The sequence below is a fragment of the Ostrinia furnacalis genome, unplaced genomic scaffold (genome assembly GCF_004193835.3).
Source record: "Ostrinia furnacalis isolate ACB-3 unplaced genomic scaffold, ASM419383v2 OfSCF2491, whole genome shotgun sequence".
Taxonomy (NCBI): domain Eukaryota; kingdom Metazoa; phylum Arthropoda; class Insecta; order Lepidoptera; family Crambidae; genus Ostrinia; species Ostrinia furnacalis.
This window is the reverse complement of record NW_021132730.1, coordinates 1721988-1734235: the sequence shown is the minus strand read 5'-3', so window position 1 is coordinate 1734235 and position 12248 is coordinate 1721988. Positions and strand designations below refer to the sequence as shown.

Here is a 12248-nt window from a genome sequence, read left to right as displayed (position 1 = left end):
TTTCAAAAAAAGAACAATAGCTGACAGATTGATTGAGCTATTATAGTAAAACTTTTTCTTCTTTATCAAAACAGGCAGGAATTAGCTATTTCTCTCCAAAAGAAGGAGAAAAAGAGTCGTCATTATTATTTCAGATCTAGAAGATATAAAGTATTAAATCGATAGATGGAATTTTACGTCATATAGGTACCTACTTAAATGTCAATTTGCTAACATTAACCACAATATTCTATTTATTGTGTTATTTTAGCTTTCGGTTGTGATTTTCGGTCTGTTACAAAAAGTCTGTCCCCCTTCTAAAAACCGGGATAAAACTATAATATCGGGATAACCGGGACTAAAGTCAGGTGTGTTTGAACACATAACTCAAGAACTGGGAGAGTTTTTGATTTGTTATAGGAATTTGCCGCTACGAAGCCAGAGCGGGCCGCTTGTTTCATCTAAATCGGTTCACTGGTTTAATCATGAAAGAGTAAACAATCATCTACCCTTCCTCATCAACTTTCACATCTATCTACAGTGTGAGTCACGTTAAAGTGTACATATGAAAATAGATGAAACTAAACCTAATTTTATCGACAAAAAAGAGGTCAAAAATTTTTTTGAGATTTTTTTTTATTTTTTTATAGAATTTTTTTTCTTCCAATAACTTATTGTAAAGAAAACGTTATAACTTTTAAACTAAGAGGTATATCCTGATAAAATAAAAACACTAATAATGATAAATAACAGGCGATACTAAAAAAATACATAAAATACACAAAAAAGGCCAACAAATAATAAAAAATGATACTTTTTGAAAAAAAAATTGCTTTTAAATTCGTATTTTTTTGGTTATTTGATAAATTTCTTCAAAAAATGCCCCTATAACCAGTAGTTTTTATTACTTTGTATTATTCTCTATCGTATTACCTTCGTAAAACCAAAAATCGCATGTCTCTATCCCTATCACAACGTTTGCAATGATCGTTTGAACTAAACCTCTCCGGGCGCGCCATTCAACGTTTCGTTAACAACGAAACTGAAAATGGCTCTAGATTTGTAATTTTGATAAAGACAAGTTAGATTTCAAATAAAAACAAAAGATTTTGAAGTAAAATAAGCATTTTAGTTACAATTAAAATTGTCTCTATCTGTAGCGGAGAATAATGTTGTGGCAGGCCTTTGTTCAAACGATCATAGCAAATGTTGTGATAGGGATAAAGACATGTGATTTTTGGTTTTGCAAAGGTAATACGATAGAGAATAATACAAAGTAATAAAAACCACCTGTTATAGGGGCATTCTTTGGAGAAATTTATCAAATAACCAAAAAAACACGAGTTTAAAAGCAGATTTTTTTCAAAAAGTATTATTTTTTATTATTTGTTGGAATTTTTTGTGTATTTTATGTATTTTTTTAGTATTGCCTGTTATTTGTCATTATTACTGTTTTTATTCTATCAGGATATACCGCTTAGTTTAAAAGTTATTACGTTTTCTTTACAATAAGTTATTGGAATAAAAAAAAATCTATAAAAAAATAAAAAAAAATCTCAAAAAATTTTTGACCTCTTTTTTGTCGATAAAAATAGGTCTAGTTTCATCTATTTTCATATGTACACTTTAACGTGACTCACACTGTATATATTTATAAAAGCGAAAGGTCACTGACTGATTGGCTGACTGACTCACTCACTCATCACGAAATCTCAGAAACTACTGTGTTAGGAGTCTCAAATTTTGCATGGGGGTTCCATTTAGAACGTAGGTGCTCACTAAGAACGGATTTTATGAAAATCGGCCCCTAAGGGGACCAACAGGATCCACGCGTACGAAGTCGCGGGCGGCCGCTAGTTTATAATACTTATTAGTAGAAGACCTCATTTAAGCATAATCATAACTATGTAAAATCAATTAACCCTTCATCGGCAGTCGCCACCGCACACAATGACTTCCCGCGTGTAATCATAGGAACGGATATTGTGAGCGGAGACCACAGTTTCCAATAACCTGGCGGGAGGAAACAGAACGCGGTTACCTAAGGGTTAAACGTTATTAATGATTGATTACAGTGGTTAATGTAGTGGTTTATGGATGAAAGCAGAGATTTCTTTGAACTCTAGGAATCTTTGATTTTTTTTTTTTTATTTCAAATCGGTAAACAAACATAACTTTTAATAGACAGTTATTGCAGTCAATTTATATCAGTAGNAGAGGTCATTAATAAAACAAAACATTTAAAAAAAGAACAATAGCTGACAGATTGATTGAGCTAGATAAAGTTTTTACAAAACTTTTTCTTATTTATCAAACCATACAGGAATTAGCTATTTCTCTCCAAAAGAAGGAGAAATAGAGACACATTTTTATTTATGATCTATAGCATATGAAGCATTAAATCAATAGTTGGAATTTTACATCAAATATAATGTCAATTTGCTAACAATAACCACAATATTTTATTTAATGTGTTATTAGCTCTCGGTTGTCATTTTCGGTCTGTCACAAAAAGTCTATCGCGCATGTGTCCCCCTTCTAATAACCGGGATAAAACTATATTAACGGGATAACCGGGGCTAAAGTCAGGTGTGTTTGAACACAATAACTCGAGAACTGGACCGATTTTCATGGCTTTTGATTCGTTACAGGAATTTGCCGCTGCGAAGCCAGAGCGGGCCGCTTGTTTCATCTAAATCGGTTCACTGGTTTAATCATGAAAGAGTAACAATCATCTACCCTTCCTCATCAACTTTCACATCTATCTATATATTTATAAAAGCGAAAGGTCACTGACTGATTGACTGACTGACTCACTCACTCATCACGAAATCTCAGAAACTACTGTGTTAGGAGTCTCAAATTTTGCATGGGGGTTCCATTTAGAACATAGTTGCTCACTAAGAACGGATTTTATGAAAATCGGCCCCTAAGGGGACCAACAGGATCCACGCGTACGAAGTCGTGGGCGGCCGCTAGTTTAGAATATTAGTAGAAGACCTCGTTTAACTACATATGTATAATCAATTAACCCTTCATCGGCTGTCGCCACCGCACACAATGACTTCCCGCGTGTAATCATAGGAACGGATATTGTGAGCGGAGACCACAGCCATCCAATAACCTGGCGGGAAGCAAACAGAGAGTTAAATGTTATAAACACGACAGTCGAGTTTTGCAGGATTCAGTAATGCAGAATCCCGCAAAACTGGACTGTCGTGTGAACACTGAACTTTCAAGTGAGTGTTTAAATTGGAATCCCAAATTCAAAGGTATTGGTTTTTTGCGGGACACTGCGAACGGGATGTTAGTGTCAATGTTAATATTAAAACACTTAGGGTGGGTTGCACCATCTTACTTTGACGTTTGTTAAAGTCAAAGTGAGATGGTGCAACCCAGCCTTATACTACTAAATGGGATCCTACAAAAAACGGGATATCTCCCGTGGGAGAGAACGCTCAGAGCTGTCTCTATTTAATCACTCAATCGGTTCACTAGTTTTTAAGCATGACAATCGTCCATCCTTCCTCACCAACTTTCACATTTATAATATTAGTAGAAAATACTCTTACCTACTACACAACTATGTACTTATATGTATAATCAATTAACCCTTCATCGGCAGTCGCCACCGCACACAATGACGTCCCGCGTATAATCATAGGAACGGATATTGTGAGCGGAGACCACAGTTTCCAATAACCTGGCGAGAGGCAAACAGAACGCGGGTACCTAAGGGTTAAACGTTATTAATGATTGATGATAGTACTTAATGTTGTGGTTTATGGAGGAAAGTACCCATAGTACAAGCTTTGCTTAGTTTGGGACTACAAGCGCAGTGTAAAATGTCCAAGGATATTTATTTACTTATTTATTTCTTTGAACTCTACAAACAAATCCAGAAATACTTAATTTGATTTATTTCAAACCAGTACCAATATCTTAGATTGTTTTGATAATTTACAGAATTTTACTAGTTTTGCGAGTCCTTGAATTACTGGATCCTGCAAAACTCTATTGATGTGGGAAAGGGCCCTTATTCTACATAATAAAGGTTATGTGTACTATTTTAATAAAAAAAAATACGGTTATCAACATTTTTTTCCATGCGAATGAAGTTTTATTGATGAAAACCAGTGTTTATAAGTTAACTTATTGCCTACTTTGAAACAAAATGAAATGAATGCCACCGCAACAAAAGCGCTTCCGTGCGGCAGGGAAGAGAGAATGATGGCTGCATTTCCTCAGCTAATAACTTTATTTAACCTTTAAGACTGAAAAGTCGTGACTGAAATTATTCTGTTGTAGTCCGTGTACATAACTCAATGAAAAAGTGTAAAACTCTCGTCTCTACTACAATTGTATGTGTGCATATCGTATGAGTTCATAGATTAATATGTATGTTTTTCGAATTTCCATCGAATCGAATCAATCTCTTGTCGATTCATCGGATAGAGAAACAAGTCAAAGATAAATTTTACACTTGATTGAGTTAAATAAATAAACAACTTGAAAAAAATCAAACTGCCTAAGGCGGGAAGAAAAGTCTGTCAAACAATACAAACTAAACCGAATCGAGATCCCAGGAACGAGGGTACTTAACCCCGCCATCACTGATTTGTAGTGAACCCACTCGCAAAAGCATAAAATATTCAGTACACCACGAGGGGTTAACAAAACTATAAGTAATTTTTACAATAGAAATCCTTTTTAAAATCAAAATCAAAGACAAAATTCCTTTATTTCCATGGACTACTTATTAAAAATAGTGTTTACAAATCGTCAAATATAAAAAAGAACTTTAAAAATTGCTCTTACGGAGCTTGCACATGTCTCATCATCTTTTTTTCCCTACGAGCGCTTCGAGACCAACATTTGGCAAGTGCTGGGAAGAAGCGCCGCAACAATCTCAGTCAATGAGAAGTTATTTTTTAAATTTAATTTTTTTTTTAATTTTCGAACAATAAATTGAAGTATAAACAAACGAACGTGCCTTAAATTCGACTACCCTCCTCAGAATTCTTATCAGCGCTAAGCTTTACTTCAAACTCTCAGGGAGGGATTACTCCGAGACGTCTGCAGCCAAGAGGCTCCGTCTGAGTCCAGAGGGCTACTTGAGAGGTATGAAGTACTATGAAGTAAGGATAGACAACTCAATATCCTGGTTTTCTATTTAGAACTGCCAACCAGTGATGTTATGGATATCCGTAACTGTAACCGAAACTTTCGGATATCCGAAATAAAAAAATATCCGTAACTGTAACCGATTCAAAAGTTTCGGATGTAGGCAGTTTAAATTGTTTTTTGTATAGCATTTTAAGTAAAGGCATAACAGCCTGATTTTCCTTTATTATGCCATTTAGTATCAATTTGTATATTTTTATTACTTTTTATTCGATGTAAAGTGTGCGGCCATGAATGAACCGTGTTGGACAACTATTGCAAATAGCATTCTAAAGCACAGATATCCGTAACCGTAACCGAAACCGGTATAATATTATTCCTATATCCGTAACCGTATCCGTAACCGAAACTACATACGATCTTATGCGCGTTTTTTCGAAAAGTTATTTGTAGACTAGTATGTGCTTTCATTTCAAAGTTTTGCCAAAATCTGTCCATTAGTTTTTTGTGCATCAGAAACTTTCGCGTTTACAACGTATGAGAATGGTAGAGGAGATACTGAGGAACACAATAATTAATTATCCATTTATTTTCTGTCACAAAATATTACAACGATCACATTAAAACTACATTTATGGAAACATGTCAGAAAAACTAGTCAGAATTAGAAAAGTTAGGCTTATTTATTTACCACTATAATGGCACGGGCAGAACGTATTAAGATATAAAATAAACCCAGTATTTTAAAACATTATAGCTAGCTGTCTGGAAGAGATCGTTTTACAGCAATAAGACCGCATTGTGCCGTATCTTGTTTCTTTCTTTTTCTTTTCTTGTCTTGTGTGGTGTACTAACGTGTGTTCTATCTATCTACCCCGCAATTTCAAAAGGATTGCTTGGCTTTATAATCAAAGTGCCAGGTTTACGCGGACATGTTTTGTAAGAGGCTCCGAGCCCGGAGGGCTTCCTATGTTGAAGTGAGGAGGGATAAATGCTTGCCGTTTGTACGTCACAATGTTAAAAACCGAGTAACTGACATTCCTTTGATCCATGAAATTCAAATAATTAAAATAAGTGCATGGATTGTGAATTACTTTATGTTGTATGTTAGCTTAAAGCCTTAGGCTGGGTTGCACCATTTTACTTTGACTTTAACAAACGTCAAACTCCATACAAAATGCACCGGCTATCGTTATAGTTAAGGTTAAAGTTTGTAGGTGCAACTCAGCCTTAATTAAATTAATTGTGTAAAAAATGCGACTTTCAGCCTTCATGGTGTTCAATAGCTCTGTTAAAAAGAGCGGAGTGTTTTTCATGCACTTCTGAGATAAAGAAGTTTTAGGGTGGGTTGCACCACCGATTTTAACGGTAACTATGACGATAACCAGTGATTTTTGTATGGAGTTTGACAGATTTTTGACGTTTGTCACAGTTAAAGTAAGATGGTGCAACCCAACCTTAATGCTGATAAGTAATGAGTAATCAGTTATAAATCTGAATATTATAAAGAACAACCCAAAAAGCTCAAACTGCTGAACGAAGCTGAAGCTGAAAGTCTCACAGATAGTTATTATGACGTAGGTATTTGCTAAGATATGATTTTCCAAAAAAAAAGTTTACTACCAGCAAGCCACGGGTAAAAGCTGTATACTCGTATATTGTCGCTATGAGCTTTTCTTTGACGATTTACAAAACGACCAGGCTAGTCATATATTTGGTTTCTTTACACACGAGTCACTAAACATTTAATAATAGCCTTTATTTATACACATTATAAACATAACTGGCTCATTAATACACAAGGCTAATGAGGGAGCGACCTACTTCGATGCGGTTCCGTGTTACGAGTCAAGGAATGCTGAGCGGTGAAGCTGGTAATGATGATATGGACTATGGTTCCGTACCTAATAATATCGTCCACATAGAAATTCATAACGTTAGGACATTGCAAACCAAAAAGGCGGGCTACACAACTAGGTAGCTTTCAGTTCATGAAACTTAGTGGCTTGGTAAGTATCTACAAGTTTCATTAAACTACTAAGTATTCAAAGTTTAATGAAACTTATGTACCTAGATATTGCGCTAATTCGTTTTTAACCTTGTCATCGATTTAACTTCGGAATGGTATCTGTATCAAACTGATTAATCAGTAAGTTGGATATTAACGAACTCCGTAGCATTGATGATTGATTTTTGTAAAGACCAGACTCAAATTATTATCTCCCAGTTAAGTATTTGCCGTTCTGTGGCATCACCAAACAACGAGCCACCACGCTACTAACCGCTCTCTGCAAACAAGAGGCTATTGAGTGGTGGAAGTCTACATCGGGACAAAAACACTCAAAAGCACTCATTCAGGGATATAGCAACAAAGTAACTAAGGAACTGCTAAAGTTCAAAAGATACAAAGCCTGTGCAGTGACTAGAATACTGACCGGCCACTGCAAACTAAACAAACATAAATCGAACATGAACATGACCGAGGAAACTCTGTGCAGATTCTGCCATACAGAAGAAGAAACGGCCATGCATGTGCTTTGGTCGTACTTCCCGCGTATGAGTAAAAGAAGTATCCATCTCGGGCGACACATCATGCACCCGGATGAGATAGCAGATATCACGCTCCAAAGAATCTGGAAATTTATAGACTCAACGGGACTAAGCAGTGAACTCTAAAGACAAGGGCTGCCACAATAGATCAAACCTGGTCGAGTTGGCGCAAGTAAAGGCCCAAAAACCAATAATAATAATAAGTATTAGCAAACTAAAGCTTATTAAGCAGTAAATTCCTAAAAAATAGCCTAGTTCTCTTTTTGTTCTACATTTTGCGAAGAAGAAAAAAGACGAAGGGTAATTATTTATTTTAACTGCAGCAGCTCAGAAGCCATCAGCGCTCTTGAAACGTTAAGATCTATTACTATGATCGATAATCCTTTCTTCATTCATGAAACCGCCACAGAACCCCAAGCCCATCTGCTTAGTATTATCGCGATACTCTTGAATCTCGATTCACCGCGGGCGCATCGATCTAATATTTTTTGATATTAAACATTACGGACTAAAAAAATTTTTTTAGGCAATTAGCCTCTTGGTACTATTACTTATTCTGTGGTAGCAGCCTATTCCCTAACTAAACTAACGCCCGTTTTCACATACATTACTATGAGGTCTCACAGTGCGGGTGGACGCACAGGGTCACACATGAACCAATCATAGAGCTCTATTCAACGCTGTGCGTTCGATTTGCTGCTTCACTTAGCAAGTATCGTTTGTGAATACGGGCGTTAGATACAACCTACTTGAGTTTGAAGTTGAGTGTATTTTTGAGAATCAAACATACAAAGTAAAATAATAATGTCATCATTGTACGAGTATAATATAGTAGGTAAGTTAATAATAAGGCAAATGATGTTATTAATAACTAGCGGCCGCCCGCGACTTCGTACGCGTGGATCCTGTTTTACCCCCATTTCCCGAATTTTCTTTGCTATAAACCTCACGGAGCCCGAGACCTTTCCAACGAATGCAAAACCGTGGAAATCGGTTCGTGCGTTCTGGAGTTATAGCGTCAGGGAGGAAAACCCGACTTATTTTTATATAGTAGATAACCAAAGTTAATGGTATTTGTAAGTGTCAAACCTACCTCAAAATAAACGAAAGCCGCCATTGCATACAATTAAGAAACAAAAGCGCTTCCGTGCAGCGGGGAAGAGAGAATGATGGCTGCATTTCCTCGGTAAATAGCTTTATTTAACCTCTGAATGAACAAAGTCGACAACTTTTTTTTTTTAAATGTTCTGTTTTTAAAAATGACGACGCAATTATAAGTTCTTTTTTGGTGGTCTACGAACGAGATAGTGACATCTCTTTGTGTGGCATTGTTTATGAGTATTTTTATTTCCTTTCGAATCGTTTCTGTTGCAATAGATAGCGTTCGATCGATTCTGGACTGAAATTTTTTAGACAACACATTTAAAATATTGTATTTATTGACATATTTAATTGAATATAAAATACTTTTCATCCATTAATCAGCTCGGTGAAGGTCATTGTATGTAATTAATCTCCACGATAAGTTTTACACTTGATAGAGTTATACCTAAAGTCTATCGAACAATAAATTGAAGTATTAAACAAACAGAACGTGCTTTAAATTCGACTACCCTCCTCAGAATTCTTATCAGCGCTAAGCTTTACTTCAAACTCTCAGGGGGGGATTACTCCGAGACGTCTGCAGCCAAGAGGCTACGTCTGAGTCCAGAGGGCTACTTGAGAGGTATGAAGTAAGATAGACATTCCAATATCCTGGTTTTATACAACTGTATTTAGTACTGGCGTCTATTTGCGCGTTACACAATTTCGCGAGCATGTTTTAGAAAAGAAAGGAAAGTCAAGGAATGTGCTACATTTTAAATTTCCCCAATATCAATCCGTTTTTGCGTGATGGAATGACAAACTTCATATAATTTAGCATAAACTAAGAAATAAATTGGGAGAGGCCTTTGTCCAGCAGTGGACGTCATTCGGATGAAACGTACGAAGAACTAAACAATAAACCATTTATAAATATTACAACGGTTATGTAGGTACTTATGTCTATTGTACTATTGTAGACTACAATTATCATGGTAATAAGTACGTCAGAAAAACTAGTTGTGTGAGAAAAGTAAGGCTTAACTATTTACCACTACTTGCCACGCAGGCGGTAAATAGAGCAGAAGGTATTAAGAAATAATCCCAATATTTTAAAACATCATAACTAGCTGTCTGGAAAAGATTGCTTTACAGCAATAAGACCGCATTGTGTCGTATCTTTTGTTCCTTTCTTTTTCTTTTCTTGCCTTATGTGGTGTACTAACGTGTGTTCTATCTATCTACCCCACAATTTCAAAGGAATTGCTTGGCTTTATAATCAAAGTGCCAGGTTTACGCGGACATGTTTGTAAGGCTCCGAGCCCGGAGGGTTTCCTATGTTGAAGTGAGGAGGGATAAATGCTTGCCGTTTGTACGTCACAATGTTAAAAACCGAGTAAGTGACATTCCTTTGATCCATGAAATTCAAATGCTTAAAATATGTGCATGGATTGTGAGTTACTTTCTGTTGTATGTTAGCTTAAAGCCTTAGGCTGGGTTGCACCATTTTACTTTGACTTTAACAAACGTCAAACTATGGAGTTTGGAGATAGCCGGTGCATTTTGTATGGACAAAATGCACCGGCTATCGTTATAGTTACGGTTAAAGTTTGTAGGTGCAACTCAGCCTTAATTAAATTAATTGTGTAAAAAATGCGATTTTCAGCCTTCATGGTGTTCAATAGCTCTGTTAAAAAGAGCGGAGTGTTTTTCATGCACTTCTGATGTAAAAAAAGTTTTAGGGTGGGTTGCACCACCAATTTTAATGGTAACTATGACGATAACCAGTGATTTTTGTATGGAGTTTGACAGATTTTTGACGTTTGTCACAGTTAAAGTAAGATGGTGCAACCCAGCCTTAATGCTGATAAGTAATGAGTTATCAGTTTTAAATCAGAATATTATAAAGAACAACCCAAAAAGCTCTAACTGCTGAACGGATTGCGCTGAAAGCTGAAAGTCTCACAGATAGTTATTATGACGTAGGTATTTGCTAAGATATGATTTTCCAAAAAAAAGTTTACTACCAGCCACGGGTAAAAGCTGTATACTCGTATATCGTCGCTATGAGCTTTTCTTTGACGATTTACAAAACGACCAGGCTAGTCATATATTTGGTTTCTTTACACACGAGTCACTAAACATTTAATAATAGCCTTTATTTATACACATAATAAACATAACTGGCTCATTAATACACAAGGCTAATGAGGGAGCGACCTACTTCGATGCGGTTCCGTGTTACGAGTCAAGGAATGCTGAGCGGTGAAGCTGGTGATGTTTAAATGCGCGATGGTTCCGTATTGTTTAAAAATTCCCAGTATTAATAGACCAAAAAGGTGTTATACAAATACCTTTCAGTTAACAAAAAAAGAGGACTACCTACTTTCAAAGTTCGATGGAAGTTAAACTATATTGTTAAGTTATTATATATTATATATAATAGTGACCGATTTGTTTGGGCTACAGAAGTAGCCCAAACAGATAGCTACAGAAGTAGCTACAGAAGTTTGAAGAATCAAACCGTGTCGTTAACTCCCAAAATTTAATAAAGCTGTTTCACTGAACTCGTATATGAAATTCGTGAAACTTCATGAAATTAGGTTATTTTCAAAAAGTTAGCTAATAAATCTCCTGAGAATCTCCTGCACAGTATGGCGTTCATCCTAGCGCGGCTGGACACTAAATGCCTTAGTGGCTTACGAGATACCAAACCTTCGATGTGTTTTCTCTTTCAGCTCTTAGTGAACTATCATGTAGTCCACTCCCAAAAATTTAAAGCTTTGTGATCCAAATATAGCAAAGAAGCTGAAAAAGCATGCATTAACTGTGGCAGCTTAGTGTTAATTTTTTTTAAACGAAGAAAAGGGAAGATCTTTCGATATATTTCTTAATCGATAAATCCTTTTCATTCATGACACCGCCACAGAACCCCAAGCCCATCTGCTTAGTATTATCGCGATACTCTTGAATCTCGATTCACCGCGGGCGCATCGATCTATACCGAATCTTGCATCTTGATAAATTTAGCTGAATCCAGTCAGTCTCTCTCGCGGCGCCAAGCACACCTGTACTGTGATACGCCGCACTGTTTACAAAACGTTTTTAACGAGTTATTTTTATGAAAAAAAACACGCCGCGCCGATTTTAAACTCGAACGTTACAATGCGCAGGAGTGGATTTGCTGAAATGATGGTTTAGTGTTTGTGTTCTGTGTTTTTGGATTTGTGCCTGTTTCCAGTTTTGAGGTACGTTTTTGGTAATATAGGTTAATTGCAATCGGCATTAAAAACAATAATAGTAATTATGAGGGCTTTGTTGGAAAACGAATAATTTATTTCCTGAAAAATCTGAAAAACGTCTATGGAATAATTACTTTGAATAAACCAAAAACTTTTTTATAAAATTATCACTGTCACGGGATTTTTTAAACAGATGTTTACCTTCCCGACGTTTCAACTCGGAAAAACACTTTTTTACTTATGACTTCTTCTCTACCCTAATACTCAATA

At 36.1% G+C, this 12248-nt stretch overlaps 1 protein-coding gene across 2 annotated transcripts in view; it reads left to right on the top strand.

The window, feature by feature from the left end:
- The first annotated feature begins 11795 nt into the window (after positions 1–11795).
- The window catches only part of LOC114355742 (uncharacterized), a 50799-nt gene continuing 50346 nt past the window's right edge, over positions 11796–12248 (top strand). For both annotated transcript variants that reach the window (XM_028308745.1, XM_028308744.1), the window contains exon 1: positions 11796–11984. The gene's annotated coding sequence lies outside the window, so the exon portion shown is untranslated. The remainder of the gene's footprint in view (positions 11985–12248) is intronic.